Below are 20,326 nucleotides of genomic sequence, written 5' to 3'. Positions count from 1 at the left end.
AGTACACTCTGCAAATGCAATTTTTCCTCATTTCTTTTCTAAAGGGACGTCCTTCTATTCTGAGGCTGTGCTCACTGGTCTCCTGTTCCTGCTACTGGAGAAATCCATTGTATGTCCATTCTATCATGGACTTTCAATACTCGGTAGGTTTCAATGAGATCCCCCATCATTCTTCCAAACTCTAGTGAATACAGCCCAGATCAAATGATCCTTATATGTTAACACTTTCATCCCCAGGATCATTCCTGTAAAGCTTCTCTGCACCCTTTTCAATGCCAGCACATCCTTTTTTAGAAATAGGGCTCAAAACTGCTCACAATGCTCCAAATGTGATCTAATCAATTTCTTATAAAGCCTCAGCATTACATCCATGCTTTAATATTCTAATAATCTTGAAATAATACCTTCTGTACTAACTGATACAACATAGAATATAGAACATAAACACTGCAGCACAGTATGGGCCCTTTGGTCCACAATGTTGTACCAATCAGTTAACATATCAATCCAACCCTTCCCTCGTACACAGGCTCTATTTTTCTGTCAGCCTATATGGGCCGTCTCCATGTGCTGATCATCCATGTCCCTATCCAAGAGTTTTTTCAATTCCCCTAATGTATCTGCCTTTATTACCACCCCTGATAGCACGTTCCATGCACGCGTGACTCTCTGTGTAAAAAAAACTTACCTCTGATATCCCACGATACTTTCTTCCATTCAGCTTAAAATGATACCTCTGAAAAAGTCTCCAGCCTTCCACTTTGTCTATGCCTCTAATCATCTTGTACAACTCTATCATCGTCCATTGCTCCAAATAACAAAAATGTAGCTCGATCAACTATCCTTATAAGACATGCTCACTAGTCCAGTCAAAATTTTGGTCAACGTTCTCCTCTGCACCATCTCTAAAGCTTCCACATCTTTCCTATAATGAGGTGACCAGGAATGAATACAATACTCCAAATATGTTCCAACAGGGTTTTTATAAAACTGATGTTACAAGGAAACAGGTTCACGGGTTTTGCAAATAAGACAGAATACACTGATTGCAAATAAACATATTAACTATTAATTTACAAACAGTAAAACACTTGACCAAACATCTCAATCACCCTGAATTAGAAAAGCTATGATACTTAACGTTCAGTAACACTTCAACAGGTAACCATAGAAACCATAGAAACTCCAGCACAGAAACAGGCCTTTTGGCCCTTCTTGTCTGTGCCGAACCATTTTCTGCCTAGTCCCACTGACCTGCACACGGACCATATCCCTCCATACACCTCCCATCCAAGTATCTGTCCAATTTATTCTTGAATGTTAAAAAAGAACCCGCATTTACCACCTCGTCTGTCAGCTCATTCCACACTCCCACCATTCTCTGTGTGGAGAAGCCCCAACTAATGTTCCCTTTAAACTTTTCCCCCCTCACCCTAAACCCATATCCTCTGGTTTTTTTCTCCCCTCAGTGGAAAAAGCCTGCTTGCTTTCACTCTATCTATACCCATCATAATTTTATATACCTCTATCAAATCTCCCCTCATTCTTCTACACTCCAGGGAATAAAGTCCCAAGCTATTCAACCTTTCTCTGTAACTGAGTTTCTCAAGTCCCGTCAACATTCTTGTAAACCTTCTCTGCACTCTTTCAACCTTATTTATATCCTTCCTGTAATTTGGAGACCAAAACTGAACACAATTCTCTAGATTCGGCCTCACCAATGCCTTATACAACCTCATCATAATATTCCAGCTCTTATACTCAATACTTTGATTAATAAAGGCCAACGTACCAAAAGCTCTCTTTACGACGCTTTCTACCTGTGACGCCACTTTTAGGGAATTTTGTATCTGTATTCCCAGATCCCTCTGTTCCACTGCACTCCTCAGTGCCTTACCATTAACCCTGTATGTTCTACCTTGGTTTGTCCTTCCAACGTGCAATACCTCACACTTGTCAGTATTAAACTCCATCTGCCATTTTTTAGCCCATTTTTCCAGCTGGTCCAAGTCCCTCTGCAGGCTCTGAAAACCTTCCTCACTGTCTACTACATCTCCAATCTTTGTATCATCATCAAACTTGCTGATCCAATTTACCACATTATCATCCAGATCATTGATATAGATGACAAATAACAATGGACCCAGCACTGATCCCTGTGGCATACCACTAGTCACAGGCCTCCACTCAGAGAAGCAATTCTCTACTACCACCCTCTGGCTTCTTCCAACGATCCAATGTCTAATCCAATTTACCACCTCTCCATGTATACCTAGCGACTGAATTTTCCTAACTAACCTCCCATGCGGGACCTTGTCAAAGGCCTTACTGAAGTCCATGTAGACAATATCCACTGCCTTCCCTTCATCCACTTTCCTGGTAACCTCATCGAAAAACCCCAATAGATTGGTCAAACATGACCTACCACGCACAAAGCCATGTTGACTCTCCCTAATAAGTCCCAGTCTATCCAAATGCTTGTAGATTCTGTCTCTTAGTACTCCCTCCAATAACTTACCTACTACCGACGTTAAACTTACTGGCCTATAATTTCCCGGATTACTTTTCGATCCTTTTTTAAACAACGGAACAACATGAGCCACTCTCCAATCCTCTGGCACCTCACCTGTAGACAGCGATATTTTAAATATTTCTGCCAGGGCCCCTGCAATTTCAACACTAGCCTCCTTCAAGGTCCGAGGGAACACCCTGTCAGGTCCCGGGGATTTATCCACTTTATTTTTCCTCAAGACAGCAAGGACCTCCTCCTTTTTGATCTGTACAGTTACCATGATCTCACTACTTGTTTCCTTAATTCCATAGATATCATGCCAGTTTCCTTAGTAAACACAGACGCAAATAACCTATTTAAGATCTCCCCCATTTCCTTTGGTTCCGCACATAGCCAACCACTCTGATCTTCAAGAGGACCAATTTTATCCCTTACAATCCTTTTGCTTTTAATATACCTGTAAAAGCTCTTTGGATTATCCTTCACTTTGACTGCCAAGGCAACCTCATGTCCTCTTTTAGCCCTCCTGATTTCTTTCTTAAGTATTTTCTTGCACTTCTTATACTCCTCAAGCACCTTATTTACTCCCTGCTTCCTATACACGTCATACAACTTCCTCTTCTTCTTTATCAGAGTTGCAATATCCCTTGAGAACCAAGGTTCCTTATTCCTATTCACTTTGCCTTTAATCCTGACAGGAACATACAAATTCTGCACTCTCAAAATTTCTGCTTTGAAGGCTTCCCACCTACCGATCACATCCATGCCAGAGAACAACCTGTCCCAATCCACGCTTTTTAGATCCTTTCTCATTTCTTCAAATTTGACCTTCTTCCAGTTAAGAACTCTAACTGGATCCTCTATTAAGTCTCCCCAAGCTACACAACTACAAAACTAAACATTCAGCAGGTTCTTAGTTAAGTGTGTATGTGGGCCCGCCGATATCTGCGGCATACTTTCCCAGTGATTCTGCAGCACTGGTCGCCAACTCAGTGTGAAGTTCAGCCCCTGGAGAAAAGGAAAGCAAGCCTGTCTCTTGCAATTGCTATTCTTGTACCACTGAGTCACCTGGAACCAGACACAGGTGCAAGACAACCAATGGGAAAGAGCTACTGCTCTTAAAAGAGCCAATCAACAGCCGGCACAGTGAAAGCGGCTTTCAAACGGCATGTAAACTAACCCTTCACATTATATTCCACTCCTCAAAAGATTCAAATGGTGACAATCCAGCCATCAGACCCCTACAAACACCCCACTAAACTACATATAAAGCACAAAAGTACAATACCTGGTATGATAAACCAAATAGTCACCCCTCAGTGTACTATGGTAGTCCATCAGCCTCCTAGCACCCCAAAAGGCTACTAGCCTTCCTTCAGAGTGTAATCGATATGGAGTTGGTCCCCCACTTAATCTTATACACCGGTTTGTCAAATGTGAGTGATGTTTCCCAACCCGACACAAATGTAAGTGCAGCGTTCTTGACCAATAACAGCACAAATGCCACCTTTCTTTGCAAGCAGGTAACCTAAGAAAATCCATATCAGTTCCCGGGACAGTCTGACCCTACCATACTGGGAAAGGCCATCATCCAAAAACTTCTGCCTCCCTCTGATAAGGTGATCATCCAGGTCACTGAGGTGAATATGTACATATTCCAGACAACAGTACACAGACAGGAGCCACAGGACCTGGGAGCCGCATGTCCAGTAAGTGCCAGTTGGTGTCTCAGGAGAGCCCACCTTCACAGCAACATTCAGCACAGCAGTCATCCCAGGCCACTGTTCCCGTTCACACTTGCTGTATCCTAATGACTGGTTGGAACAGTCATTAAACATTGGAACTGTTGGAACCTGTTCAGCTGAAACGTCTCAACCTGAGCAAGGCTGCAGGACCAGATGGTATCAGTACCAGGGTACTCAAAGCCTGTGCCCCTCAGCTATGTGGAGTACTTCGCCATGTCTTCAACCTGAACCTGAGGCTCCGGAGGATTCCTGTGCTGTGGAAGATATCCTGCCTCGTCCCCGTGCTGAAGATGCCGCACCCCAGTGGCCTCAATGACTACAGACCGGTGGCATTGACATCCACATCATGAAGACCCTGGAGAGACTTGCTCTGGAGCTGCTCTGGCCTATGGTCAGGCCGCACTTAGATCCCCTCCAGTTCGCCTACCAGCCCCGACTAGGAGTTGAGGATGCCATCGTCTACCTGCAGAACCGTGTCTCCGCCCACCTGGACAAGCCAGCGAGCACTGTGAGGGTCATGTTTTTTGACTTCTCCAGTGTGTTCAACACCATCCGCTCTGCTCTGCTGGAGGAGAAGCTGACAGCGATGCAGGTGGATGCTTTCCTGGTGTCATGGATTCTTGATTACCTGACTGGCAGACCACAGTACGTGTGCTTGCAACACTGTGTGTCCGACAGAGTGATCAGCAGCACTGGGGTTCCACAGGGGACTGTCTTGTCTCCCTTTCTCTTCACCATTTACACCTCGGACTTCAACTACTGCACAGAGTCTTGTCATCTTCAGAAGTTTTCTGATGACTCTGCCATAGATAGATGCATCAGCAAGGGAGATGAGGCTGAGTACAGAGCTACGGTAGGAAACTTTGTCACATGGTGTGAGCAGAATTATCTGCAGCTTAATGTGAAAAAGACTAAGGAGCTGGTGGTAGACCTGAGGAGAGCTAAGGTACCGGTGACCCCTGTTTCCATCCAGGGGGTCAGTGTGGACATGGTGGATGATTACAAATACCTGGGGATACGAATTGACAATAAACTGGACTGGTCAAAGAACACTGAGGCTGTCTACAGGAAGGGACAGAGCCGTCTCTATTTCCTGAGGAGACTGAGGTCCTTTAACATCTGCCGGACGATGCTGAGGATGTTCTATGAGTCTGTGGTGGCAAGTGCTATCATGTTTGCTGTTGTGTGCTGGGGCAGCAGGCTGAGGGTAGCAGATACCAACAGAATCAACCAACTCATTTGTAAGGCCAGTGATGTTGTGGGGATGGAACTGGACTCTCTGACGGTGGTGTCTGAAAAGAGGATGCTGTCCAAGTTGCATGCCATCTTGGTCAATGTCTCCCATCCACTACATAATGTACTGGGTGGGCAGAGGAGTACATTCAGCCAGAGACTCATTCCACCGAGATACAACACAGAGCGTCATAGGAAGTCATTCCTGCCTGTGGCCATCAAACTTTACAACTCCTCCCTTGGAGGATCAGACACCCTGAGCCAATAGGCTGGTCCTGGACTTATTTCCTGACATAATTACTATTTAACTATTTATGGTTTTATTATTATTTAATTATTTATGGTGCAACTATAACGAAAACCAATTTCCCCCAGGATCAGTAAAGTATGACTATGACTGTGACTATGACTATGAGCTGTGATTATCATATCACCTAAACCAACATTCCTATCCCTCCCCTGTTGGGTGGGGAATCATTTTCAGATTCGGGATCTTTGAAATAAACAAATTGTACATAGGGAAATACCAGCCTTTGAAGCATTTACTCCACAGGGTATTATTAAGGCTCAAGTTACTTTAGGCTGCTACCATACTATGGGCAAGGTTGGGTGGAATAGACTACTCCCTCCCGGAGTAGAATACCAAAATCTGAGAAGCTGGACAATTACCTCCAGTAGTTTTATCCTTGTCATTGAAATGGATCAATATTAATGGCATCCCTTCTGCTGTGTGGTTCAGGGTCCTCATACAAATCCAACAATCCAACACATTGGATCTGTTTGAAAATTCAAATACTATCCAGAGGAACTTATTATAGGATCTCCATCACATCAGCATCATCAGCACTGCCATTAGCATCCACCACTTTGCCATTCTGTAATGCAAGGAAACACAAACTCCTGATTAGTCACTGGGTATTTAGAAATAAAACCATCTGTGTTAGCAAAAACAACAACTTTTAGGATTGCTCCCAATCTTCCAAAATATGAATTCCAAATTCCTAATTTAACTGTCCACCAATAAGCAATTTCCCCAAATGCTCATTTCCCTCTGAAATGAGGGCATCTTATATCCGGAATAAAGGTATATAAATTTTCATCACCTTAAATAGGATTCCACATGGCCAGTATGGAATATGGATTTTCCTTAAAACCAATTCCAAGGGAAACAGATAAAGTAACAAACTAAAAACAGACAGGACAAACAAAAATCCAGGTTTCTTCTTTCAGAAATTTAGCAAGTAACTGCAAGACTTAGAACAGACAGTTAATTCCCACAGTGAAAAACTAACACTTTTTTCCAAAGAACAAAGAAAAAGAAAAGGCAGAAAGGTGGGGGCCCCCAACACATGAACACATTTACACAGCCACCTAAAGGCACAGCTCTCTTAAAAGATAAGACCTCCTGTAAATGCACTTCAAGTAGCAAAGTATTTCAATGGTCACCTCTTCCTCTGTAATTAGGATTCATTCAAAAACCCTTCCAATACAGATTTAACAACACTAGACTGACTTTGTACTCACATACTCATAAATTCATATGTGGCAACACCTCACCCAAATTTCTCCCAAACTCAAAACGTTCACACGTAATTGTAAGGAGAAGGGGTGCAAGCCAAATTACACTCTCCTAACAGGTGTGGAGTAGAAAGGTGACACCCAACTACTGACACTGAAGGCCCACATTTTGAAAACTCTCTAGCAAGAGATATGGGGAATCCTGAACAGAATGCAAAGAATCCAGCAAATAAAAGGAGACTTTATCGGGCTTGAAGATTTACCCTTCCCCCTTAACACCCCCTTAACCTCTCTTCCCCTGCTGGTGCTCCCTCCGCATTGCATAGAGGGTGGGAGTGAGAACCTGCTCCTTCAAGACTCCAGCTCTAAGCAATGCCAAAAGAATTTCCTTACAAGTCATGCAGGATCCCTCCCCACCCCCCACTCCCTGTCAGCTTATCCAACTTCCATACCTGGCTGCATGTCCCTACTTCTATATAATCCAAGCCCCACAACAACTGAATGGCTGCATTTACAGGATGTTTGATCCCTGGGTCCATTAAAGACAGCACTACTCCCTTCAAGTGGAGAGCCGCTGTCATAACTAAATGCCCCATCATGACAAGTGCTAGTTCAGAATCCCCTGGCGAGCAATCACTATGCTGGAAAAGCCAGTAATTAGAGCCCACTGGTGAAGGGTTTTGGTCCCTTCCTCGACTGTGCTCCACTCCACCCAGGGCCACCTGATTCCATACGGATGCATTATCCTTGGGGGAAGTGAGTACCATCCCTCAGGGCATAATTGATGATATTTTGGGACAATAGGCCCCTAAAACACCCATCTCTCTATCAGATAGGCTCACTTCAGTACCCCACTCATCCCATATCTCCAGGCTTCTGTCTGTACCCCTTAATCTTGCCAGTTCTTTAGCGGAGAATTCCCTAATCTCTATTGTCATTAAGGCACCCATTCTACCACTCCCCACACATTCTTGACCCCTCCCTCCTCTCCCTTCTGTGAGGAAGAGACTGCAGGCTGATATTCCTTCCCCCCCCCCCACCCCTCCACCACCTCAACACATGGTGGGTATGGGACTGCATCATCGCTGGCTTGGTCTGTACTGTTTCTGCTGCATTAGGAAGCGAGTGATTCCACTCTACCCTCTCTTCCCCATCCTCACCATCCAGCCAGAAATCTCCATACCCCACTCACACATGGGCACATTACTCTGACGCATCAAGGCTCAGACCTTAACAGGATCCGGTTTGCCAAGTTGCCTACCAGGGTACCTCTAATTGCTGAACCTTCATTCACCAACAGGCTGTCTCCAGACTCCTGTCTTCTAACTCTGCGGCTCAGGGGAAATGTGCCATCATTTACCCCATGATGACACAGCATTACGTTGCACCTACACCTCATTCTTAAGACTTGCTATCTCCTGCTCTCTCTGTGTGAACACCTCACGCTGGTGCCTTACGATGGCTGCAAGCAGGCAGAAGGCACCCCACTGGCACCCCTTCCTCTTGGGGAACCCTACCTGCTTTAGTATAGTAGTGTCCAATTTTCACCCCGTGGAAGTCTAACTTGTCTGACTAGTCTACGGGAATCCTGTAGTCCACCAGTAAGTTGGTGAGACTCTGATATCCCGTGCTGATGTCAGTCCACCCTGGGACCCCACATTGCTCACAAGAGTATTCCCTCTCATAATTAACCTTCTGATGATATTCATTTTCCTTTCAATCCCCAAACCCTGTTCATAGCACCAAATGTTAAGAGGAAGCAGGTTCCCGAGTTTGGTGCTGAAAACACTGAGACAGTGTTTTTTGTACCAAATGTTTAAGACATTTGAGACAGAAGACACTGGTTTTGAATAAATATATTAACCAATTATTTACAGACAAATAGTAAGACATTCAACCAAACATTATATTTTTACTGTTATGCTGTATGTATTTCATTGTGGCAGTTCTGTAAGAGCAGTCTGTTCTGTTTTCAGCTTGTTTGCGTTACTGTTGAAGGTGAGAGAGAAGAGAATTGTGTGCCATCCAATTAGGATGGTTGGATTAAGGGGAGGTTTCTCTGGTGAGGGACATTAAGGTGGGGCTTGGGTTTTTTTTTGAAAGGAGATGAAGAGAGAAGATGCTGGGGAGAACCGGTCGTAGCATACGATCCGGTGGGAGACCAATTTATTCGAGATGGATTGCGAGCAACATTTGGAAGGTGGCGTGTGCTTTCATGTTGACTGAGGGTCCAGTGCATGAGTGATAGAGAAGTTCAAGATGAGCTCCAACCTGTGCACATTTCACTGTTTAATTAGAATGGGCCCATTTCTTTTTGTTATTCCTTACTAACCCTTTAGTTAAGATTCATAAATATAATTCCTTTAATTGTATTCAGTGTGCTGTCTGTTTTCTCATGGCATTAATTTGTACCAGGGCAACGAATGACACAGCATCCACACAAAGTGGGGTTTGGGGTGGGATCGATCGCATCTCAATCTCAGGAGTTTGGCAGGGCTGGAAGTTGTCTTCCCTAGACTTATGCAGCCAAGGAAACCGGGATGTTTCATTGTGGGGGCTCATCCAGGATCGATTTAGCTGGATGCTATGTGGTTGCTCTGAGCATTGATCCAGTAGGTCATGTGTTTAAGTCTGTGTTAAACTATTGTTTGGTAAAGTGATTACGATACGTAGTTATGGATACTTCAGGGGTGGAGCGGAGGTTTAATAAAATGGCAGGCAAAGACTTTGTTCTAGTTCAGACTAGCGCTGACATAACAGCAGTGGAACTGGGAGAGGCGGGCTGTGGGCTGTCCATACTTTCCGGGAGGAGGGGAGTGTAGACGAGTGTAGGCGAGCTGTCGATACCTTCCGAGAAGAGGGGTGTGTAGGTGAGGGTGCCGAATCGGAACTGGGTGAGGGTGGGCCGTGGGCTGTCCATACTTTCCGGAAGGATGGGAGTGTACTGCCTGGTACTATTGGGGCCCTGGGAAAGAGGGGCTGTGGACTGTCCATACCTTCCGAGAAGAGGGGAGTGTACGTGAGGGTGCCGAATCGGAACTGGGAGAGGCGGGCGTGGGCTGTTCATACCTTCTGAGAGGAGGGGAGTGTCAGTAAGGGTGCCAAATCAAAAATTGAGCTTCCCATAGCTGGGGACAGAAACTTTAAAGACAAGTTGCTCTCGTTTCTACAGAGCGAGGGGAAGGAGTGGTCTTATGTGGAATGTCTAATGAGTCCTCCAGAGAGGGCTGAGCATTCTCAGTTGGTAGCGGCCCCTGCCTCTCTGGCAAATAAATGGCAAAATCCCCAGGTTCAAAATCCCAGCTATCATAGGCTCAGCCTGTTCTCAGGAATGAAGCTCACCCCTATAGGGGAGGAGGAGCATGAAACTTGGGCAGAGCAGACCTCTCAGTTGCTGGATGAGTGGCAGTGCTTTGATGATGAAAAAAGACAGCGATTGGTTGAAAGTTTGAAGGGGCTAGCAGTTGACATAGTGAGATCCGTAAAGACAGAAAACCCCTTTGCTACCGCTGTAGCCTACACGCAAGCACCCAATAAGGTGTTCGGCGTAATGGGGATCCCATTGGAGATTATGACGGGGTTTCAGAACCGGTTTCAGGGGAAGGGGGAGAAGTTTCTGCCAGCTAAATTGCTTGCAGTGTAGAGGGGTCATTCAGATGGCCGAGATGAATCAGTTAAGAATGGATCAAGAGGCACAAGGTGCCCATTCACCAGACCTGATCGCTTGGCTTCTCCGAATGTCTCGTAAGACGCGCCCCCCTCCTTCGTTTGTTGAGCTGATCAGAGAAGTAAGAGAGGAGAAGAATGCAATGGAGGCACAGGAGGCCTCCATCCACTGGGTACAGTCCTCGGTAGTGGTTCCCTTGGCTGAGGTGACCACTGATAACCCAGCCCAGGGAATGGTGATGGAGCTTGTGGCGGAGTTTAGGACTGAGATGTCCCAGTTGTTATCAGCAGGTGCGCCCTCCCTAGTACAATAGAGCTGATAGGGAGGCAGACCCCCTGAGGGGATGGACTACACAGAGGGCTGCTAGTGGCCAGGGTCCCACAAGAAGGGGAGCGGCCAGTATTGCCTGTTATAGCTGTGGTGAAGAGGGACACTTCAGGCGGGAGTATGAAGGACAGGAAAATCCTCAGAGAGTGAGCCCAGGAGAGACCCAGTGAAGGAACAGCCTGGTGTCTCAGGAGAAACATGTTCCCAGCAATATGTCAAGGAACACCCTAAAGCAAAAAAAAACTATTCCTGAAGGCTTAGTGGGGCCAAGCTCCAGTGTATCGCTAGAGATTGAGGGTATTTATGCTAGAGCCATACTTGACAGCGGCTTTCAGGTTACTCTACTGTACTGTTCGTTTTACCACCGGTATTTGACACATTTGCCATTGACGCCACTTAGTGAGCTAGAGATCTGGGGTCTTAGTACGAATGACCATCCATACGACAGTTTGTCTGGACCCGGTAAGAGGGACGAAGCATCAATTCTCGTGAGGACAGATACTTCTGTTGTGAGGAGGCTAGTGGGAGCCTGCAAGGAGAAAGTTGGAGAGAGCTTTCTGAAAACATTGTCCATTCCGAGCTGCTTTCGAAGAAGTGCATGGCCACACAGGGCTGGATGATGAGCAGAAACGAGGGACTGTATGGTTCACCCAGTCATAAGCAGTCGGGTTACAGCCTGGGGAAGTAGCAAGAGTGATGGGAGTCCCCAAATTTCCAGGAATGCCTCCTGGTGGATGCTCCAGAAGACCACAAAGAGGAGTTGGGCTTACCTGCTGGGGTACTAGGGAGGCCCGAACTGCCGATGCCCTCAGTTGTACAGGTGAACAGGATGACAGTGAGTGTCAGAAACACTATGGAGCGGGAGGTCACCCTCAGGCGGGGGACGCCAGTGGCTCACCTCTTCCCACCACGGTGATGTCTAGTGTCCCTGTGAGACAAGCCGGCGAGAAACTCTCTCCGAAAACAGGAAAGATGACTGCCAAGTCATTCAACTTTGGAGAATCCCTGGTACTTGGTGGTTGGAAGAAGAGGTTGAGAGAGAAACTGTTGAAGCTGGAAGATGTCTTTTCTAATGACGTTTGATGTGGGTTGTTCCTAAAGCACTCGCCACATTATCCGGGTGACAGAGGACATCCCGTTCAGAAAAAGGTTGCGGCTACTGGCACCTGCAAAGGTGGAGGAAGTTCCGCATCATTGAGCAATGAGGAAGGGTTAATTAGCGATCTTGTCGTGAGAGGCCCCTTGGGTAAGAGTGACCATAATATGGTGGAATTCTTCATTAACATGGAGAGTGACGTAGTTAATTCAGAAACAAAGGTTCTGAACTTAAAGAGGGGTAACTTTGAAGGTATGAGACATGAATTAGCTAAGATAGACTGGCAAATGACACTTCAAGGATTGACGGTGGATATGCAATGGCAGGCATTTAAAGGTTGCATGGATGAACTACAACAATTGTTCATCCCAGTTTGGCAAAAGAATAAATCAAGGAAGGTAGTGCACCCGTGGCTGACAAGAGAAATTAGGGATAGTATCAATTCCAAAGAAGTAGCATACAAATTAGCCAGAGAAAGTGGCTCACCTGAGGACGGGGAGAAATTCAGAGTTCAGCAGAGGAGGACAAAGGGCTTAATTAGGAAGGGGAAAAAAGATTATGAGAGAAAACTGGCAGAGAACATAAAAACGGACTGTAAAAGCTTTTATAGATATGTAAAAAGGAAAAGACTGATAAAGACAAATGTAGGTCCCCTGCAAACAGAAACAGGTGAATTGATTATGGGGAGCAAGGACATGGCAGACCAATTGAATAATTACTTTGGTTCTGTCTTCACTAAGGAGGACATAAATAATCTTCCAGAAATAGTAAGGGACAGAGGGTCCAGTGAGATGGAGGAACTGAGCGAAATACATGTTAGTAGGGAAGTGGTGTTAGGTAAATTGAAGGGATTGAAGGCAGATAAATCCCCAGGGCCAGATGGTCTGCATCCCAGAGTGCTTAAGGAAGTGGCCCAAGAAATAGTGGATGCATTAGTGATAATTTTTCAAAACTCGTTAGATTCTGGACTAGTTCCTGAGGATTGGAGGGTGGCTAATGTAACCCCACTTTTTAAAAAAGGAGGGAGAGAGAAACCGGGGAATTATAGGCCGGTTAGCCTAACGTCGGTGGTGGGGAAACTGCTGGAGTCAGTTATCAAGGATGTGATAACAGCACATTTGGAAAGCGGTGAAATGATCGGACAAAGTCAGCATGGATTTGTGAAAGGAAAATCATGTCTGACGAATCTCATAGAATTTTTTGAGGATGTAACTAGTAGAGTGGATAGGGGAGAACCAGTGGATGTGGTATATTTGGATTTTCAAAAGGCTTTTGACAAGGTCCCACATAGGAGATTAGTGTGCAAACTTAAAGCACACGGTATTGGGGGTAAGGTATTGGTGTGGGTGGAGAATTGGTTAGCAGACAGGAAGCAAAGAGTGGGAATAAACGGGACCTTTTCAGAATGGCAGGCGGTGACTAGTGGGGTACCGCAAGGCTCAGTGCTAGGACCCCAGTTGTTTACAATATATATTAATGACTTGGATGAGGGAATTAAATGCAGCATCTCCAAGTTTGCGGATGACACGAAGCTGGGTGGCAGTGTTAGCAGTGAGGAGGATGCTAAGAGGATGCAGGGTGACTTGGATAGGTTGGGTGAGTGGGCAAACTCATGGCAGATGCAATTTAATGTGGATAAATGTGAAGTTATCCACTTTGGTGGCAAAAATAGGAAAACAGATTATTATCTGAATGGTGGCCGATTAGGAAAAGGGGAGGTGCAACGAGACCTGGGTGTCATTATACACCAGTCATTGAAAGTGGGCATGCAGGTACAGCAGGCGGTGAAAAAGGCGAACGGTATGCTGGCATTTATAGCGAGAGGATTCGAGTACAGGAGCAGGGAGGTACTACTGCAGTTGTACAAGGCCTTGGTGAGACCACACCTGGAGTATTGTGTGCAGTTTTGGTCCCCTAATCTGAGGAAAGACATCTTTGCCATAGAGGGAGTACAAAGAAGGTTCACCAGATTGATTCCTGGGATGGCAGGTCTTTCATATGAAGAAAGACTGGATGAACTGGGCTTGTACTCGTTGGAATTTAGAAGATTGAGGGGGGATCTGATTGAAACGTATAAGATCCTAAAGGGATTGGACAGGCTAGATGCAGGAAGATTGTTCCCGATGTTGGGGAGGTCTAGAACGAGGGGTCACAGTTTGAGGATAGAGGGGAAGCCTTTTAGGACCGAGGTTAGGAAAAACTTCTTCACACAGAGAGTGGTGAATCTGTGGAATTCTCTGCCACAGCAAACTGTTGAGGCCAGTTCATTAGCTATGTTTAAAAGGAAGTTAGATATGGCCCTTGTGGCTACAGGGGTCAGGGGGTATGGAGGGAAGGCTGGGTTCTGAGTTGGATGATCAGCCATGATCATAATAAATGGCGGTGCAGGCTCGAAGGGCCGAATGGCCTACTCCTGCACCTATTTTCTATGTTTCTATGTTTCTATTTGTAGAAGCTGAAGGAAGCTGGGAACATCACTGATTCCAGATGCCCTTACGCGTCTCCAATAGTGGTGGCCAGGAAGAAGGATGGGAAGGTGTGGATACGTGTGGACTATCGGACTCTGAGCAGGTGTACAGTCCCCAACCAGAATACAAAATACAAGAACCGAGGACGCACTGGCCTGCCTGAATGGTACAATGTGGTTTAGTGTTCTGGACATGAGGAGTGGGTATTACCAGATACCCAGGAGTGAGGCCAATAAGAAGACTTATCTGAGGTATGTGTCTGATATGAGAAGGGAGCTGAAAAAGGCTTATGAATTAGTGAGGTCTTGGCTGCCAAGCAGAATCAAGGAAATAGGAGGAGGTATGATCAAAAGGTGAGGTTCTCCCAACTCATGCCTGGAGACCGAGTCCTCATAAGGAATTTGGGGCTACCTGGGAAGCATAAATTGGCTGACCGATGGACAGCTACGCCCTTTGTAGTGGAGAGTCAGATGCCAAATGTATCAGTTTTCCAGGTGAAACCAGGGGATGGGAATGGGCCTGTCAAGATTCTCCAGCGGAACCACCTTCTTCCTCTGGGACAAGAGGCCATGCCCCTCAACAACAGGTATATCACTTTGTCTTTCTTTCTTTATTAATCTTTTTAGTGATTTAAAAGGAACATAAATACAAACAAAAGGAGAATTATCTCAAATATATATATCAATAACGATACAAACAGAGATTGAAATAGACATTATCAAAATCATACATAGCGTTAAGCTAGTATGTAATATATAATAAAAAAGAAAACAGATAATTCTCCTTTTATCAGTTCGTGACGAGGAAAGAAAAAACTTTGAGTTTTAAATGAAGGGAAAAAAACCCCCATGACACTACCAAAAAAAAGGACTGGGCAGTCCATTTTGAGGATACGACCAAAAAAAAAGGAAGGCTTTCTGATCAAATCTAAAACTTCGAAAAACAAAAATTGGAAGAGTAATAAATCAAATCAAATGAAAATATTGAATAAAAGGTCGCCAGATTTGCTCAAATTTAAAGGATGTGTCAAATGTCCGACGTTTTATTTTCTCAAAACTTAAACAAGACATAATGGAGGAAAGACAATAATAGACCGTAGATGGATTAGAATCCTTCCATTTCAATAAAATGGCTCTCCTAGCCAATGAAGTTGAAAAGGCTATCATACGTTGAGCAGAAACAGGAATATTTCCTGGTTTCGATGGGGTAATCCCAAGTATTGACGTAAGTAAATTAGGTTGTAGGTCCAGATCCAAGACTTGATAATGTTTTAAAAACATCTCTCCAAAAATTGTGTAGCTTTATGCAAGACCAAAACATATGAGTTAAAGTGGCCACCTCACTATTACATTTGTTACAAATAGGATTGATGTTGGAAAAAATACGTGCTTGTTTATCCTTTGACATATAGGTGGCATTGTGGATAATGTAGTAGGTTTTCAAAGCTTATAACCATATAACCATATAATAATTACAGCACGGAAACAGGCCATCTCGACCCTTCTAGTCCGTGCCAAACTCATACTCTCACCTAGTCCATAAGACCATAAGACAAAGGAGCAGAAGTCGGCCATTCGGCCCATTGAGTCTGCTCCACCATTTTATCATGAGTTGATCCATTCTCCCATTTAGTCCCACACCCCGCCTTCTCACCATAACCTTTGATTCCCTGGCTACTCAAATACCTATCAATCTCTGCCTTAAATACACCCAATGACTTGGCCTCCACTACTGCCCATGGCAACAAATTCCATAGATTCACCACCCTCTGACTAAAAATTTTCTTCGCATATCTGTTCTGAATGGGCACCCTTTAATCCTTAAGTCATGTCCTCTCGTACTAGACTCCCCCATCATGGGAAACAACTTTGCCACATCCACTCTGTCCATGCCTTTCAACATTCGAAATGTTTCTATGAGGTCTCCCCTCATTCTTCTAAACTCCAAGGAATACAGTCCAAGAGCGGACAAACGTTCCTTATATATTAACCCTTTCATTCCCGGAATCATTCCAGTGAATCTTCTCTGTACCCTCTCCAACGTCAGCACATCCTTTCTTAAATAAGGAGACCAAAACTGCCCACAGTACTCCAAGTGAGGTCTCACCAGCACCTTATAGAGCCTCAACATCACATCCCTGCTCCTAAACTCTATTCCTCTAGAAATGAATGCCAACATTGCATTCGCTTTCTTCACCACTGCCTCAACCTAGAGGTTAACCTTAAGGGTATCCTGTACGAGGACTCCCAAGTCCCGTTGCATCTCAGAACTTCGAATTCTTTCCCCATTTAATTTAAATAATAGTCCCACTGACCTGCACTCAGCCCATAACCCTCCATTCCCTTCCTGTCCATATTCCTATCCAATTTAACTTTAAATGACAACATCGTATGTGCCTCAACAACTTCTGCTGGAAGCTCGTTCCACACAGCTACCACTCTCTGAGTAAAGAAGTTCCCCCTCATGTTACCCCTAATCTTTTACCTTTTAACTCTCAACTCATGTCCTCTTGTTTCCACTCTGATTATTTATTGAAGAATGCAGTAGAACAGAGGGATCTCGGAATAATGGTGCATAGTTCCCTGAAGGTGGAATCTCATGTGGATAGGGTGGTGAAGAAAGCTTTTGGTATGCTGGCCTTTATTAATCAGAGCATTGAGTATAGGAGTTGGGATGTAATGTTGAAATTGTATAAGGCATTGGTAAGGCCAAATTTGGAGTACTGTGTACAGGTCCGGTTACAGAATTATAGGAAAGATGTCAATGAAATTGAGAGAGTACAGAGGAGGTTTACTAAAATGTTGCCTGGGTTTCATCTCCTAAGTTACAGAGAAAGGTTGAACAAGTTAGGTCTTTATTCTTTGGAGCGTAGAAGGTTGAGGGGGGACTTGATAGAGGTGTTTAAAATTATGAAGGGGATTGATAGAGTTGACATGGATAGGCTTTTTCCATTGAGAGTGGGGAAGATTCAAACAAAAGGACATGAGTTGAGAGTTAAAGGGCAAAAGTTTAGGGGTAACATGAGGGGGAACTTCTTTACTCAGAGAGTGGTAGCTGGGTGGAACGAGCTTCCAGCAGAAGTGGTTCGATGTTGTCGTTTAAAGTTAAATTGGATAGATATATGGACAGGAAAGGAATGGAGTGTTATGGGCTGAGTGCAGGTCAGTGGGACTAGGTGAGAGTAAGAGTTCGGCATGGACTAGAAGGGTCAAGATGGCCTGTTTCTGTGCTGTAATTGTTATATGGTTATATGGTTATATGGGCCCGATGCACTACCTTGAACTGTATCAAGGAATGACAGGCACAAATAGATGAGCTATTAACCAAATGAAGAATTTTACTCCATTGATTATCTGACAATGACTCTTGAACTTCCAATTCCCAAGTACATTTAATTTTATCGTTAGATATCATTCGTAAACTCAATATCCATTTATAAATTATAACTATCAACCCTTTCTGAAGTGGTTTAAGCTGAAAAAGAGAATCTGTCATATTAGGTGGATAAGCAGAAGGGTAATTTGGCAGCAAACCATGTAAAAAATTCCTAATTTGTAAATATCTAAAGAAATGTACATTAGGTAAACCATATTTATCTACTAACTGAGAAAAAGACATTAAACAGTCCCGTAAAAACAAATATGAAAAAGTTGTTATTCCCTTGGTTTTCCAAATTAAAAAGGTCTTATCCAAAATTGATGGTTTAAAAAAATAATTAAAATGGATATTACTAGAGAGAACAAAATTATTTAACTCAAAAAATCTACGAAACTGAAACCAAATTCTTAAAGTATGTTTAATAATAGGATTAAAGTCTTGTCTACTAATCTTAGAAAACAAAAAGGGAAGAGGAGCTCCCAGTAAAGAGGCCAAAGAGAACCCCTTCACCAAGTTTTCCTCCAAATCCAACCATGAAGGACATTCATGTGTGTCTGAGTAATGAATCCAAAAAGTAATATATCGAATATTAATTGCTCAATGATACATTCTAAAATTTGGCAAAGCCATACCACCAATCTTTTTTAATTTCCATAATAAAGGTTTACTCAATCTAGGATTTTTATTATTCCAAATATAAGGTAAGATTATAGAATCTGTTCTATCAAAAAACGTTTTAGGAACAAAGGTAGGAACTACTGAAATGTATATGAGAATTTCGGTAGAACTATCATTTTAATAGCATTGATTCAACCTATTAATGATAACATCATAGGGGACCATTTAAAAAGCATTTGTTGGGTGTAATCAATTAATGGGAGAAAATTATATTTATACAGGTCCTTAAAATTTTTAGTAATTTTAATACCAAGATAAGTAAAGTAATTTTTAGCAATACTAAAAGGTACTTGATGATATTGATCTGAGTAATTACTAATGGGAAATAACTCACCTTAATATAAATTTAATTTATATCCAGAAAAACTACTGAATTCAGAAAATATAGATAGCATAGAAGGAATAAATTTCCTAGGATCTGAAATATAAACTAACAGGTCATCTGCATAGAACGAAACCTTGTGTACTTTGTCCCCTCTCTTAATACCCTGAACAGTATTGGAATCTCTAAGAGTAATAGCAAGGGGTTCTAAAGTCAAGTTAAATAATAAAGGGCTAAGAGGACACCTCTGTATAATCTAAACTAAGGAGATTTTTGATTATTAGTTATAGCTGCAGCGGTAGGAGTTTGATAGATCAATTTGATCCAGGAAATAAATCCCAGACCAAAACTAAATCTTTCCAAAATCTCAAGTAAGTAAAACCACTCCACCCTATTAAAACACACATCAAATTTGCTGGTGAATGCAGCAGGCCAGGCAGCATCTCTAGGAAGAGGTACAGTTACGTTTCGGGCCGAGACCCTTCAAACTGGAGGGTCTCGCCCTGAAATGTCGACTGTACCTCTTCCTAGAGATGCTGCCTGGCCTGCTGCGTTCACCAGCAAATTTGATGTGTGTTGCTTGAATTTCCAGCATCTGCAGAATTCCTCGTGTTTACCACCCTATCAAAAGCTTTCTCTGCATTAAGAGAAACAACACATTCAGATTCTTTAGATGGAGAGGAGTGAATAATGTTTAATAATCTTCGAATGTTAGAATGTGAATATCTATTTTTAATAAATCCAGTTTGATCATTGGAAATAACACTAGCTAAGATACTCTCAAGTCTGTTAGCCAAAATCTTAGAAAGAGTTTAAAAATCCACATTCAGTAAGAGATTGGTCTATTTATAGTGTTACATACCCTGTGGGTATCTTGTGACTGTCTTATGACCATGATGTAATTGAGTATCTTGTGAGCATGATGTAATGGTCTTGTGATGTGATTTTCCCGCCAGTGTGAGGTCACGTGATGACATGTTCTCAACAGGTATATAAACTGGAAAACCCCATTGTTGCGCAGTTTAGTTCATTGTTTAATTCATCAGTTACTCCGTTATGTTGTGTATTCGTCTCATGATGCAGTTTCGTTTTAAAGTGGAGTTTTACTTTCTATTGTAAGTCTAGTATTGGAGAGCGAAGACTAAAGTACGGGAGCCTGAAGGATCGAGTAAAGGTGTCGTTCAGCGGTTTAATACAGGATCGACCTTATTGAATCTTCATTCAGAAATAGTGACCTGCATCTGAGATAACCCCTGTAAGAACAGGAAGGTTTTTTTGCAGTGTTCATTCGCCAGGAAAAGGTCAGATCCTTTAAGCCATTTTATTTCCTTTGTCATGAATCCTTTGGACAGAATCAGCAGTAACGTCAGTCTTCGAAGAAA

Source organism: Mobula hypostoma, chromosome 25, assembly GCF_963921235.1.
Source record: "Mobula hypostoma chromosome 25, sMobHyp1.1, whole genome shotgun sequence".
NCBI classification, from domain to species: Eukaryota; Metazoa; Chordata; class Chondrichthyes; order Myliobatiformes; family Myliobatidae; genus Mobula; species Mobula hypostoma.
The sequence above is the reverse complement of the archived record's forward strand: the minus strand, read 5'-3'. Positions refer to the sequence as shown.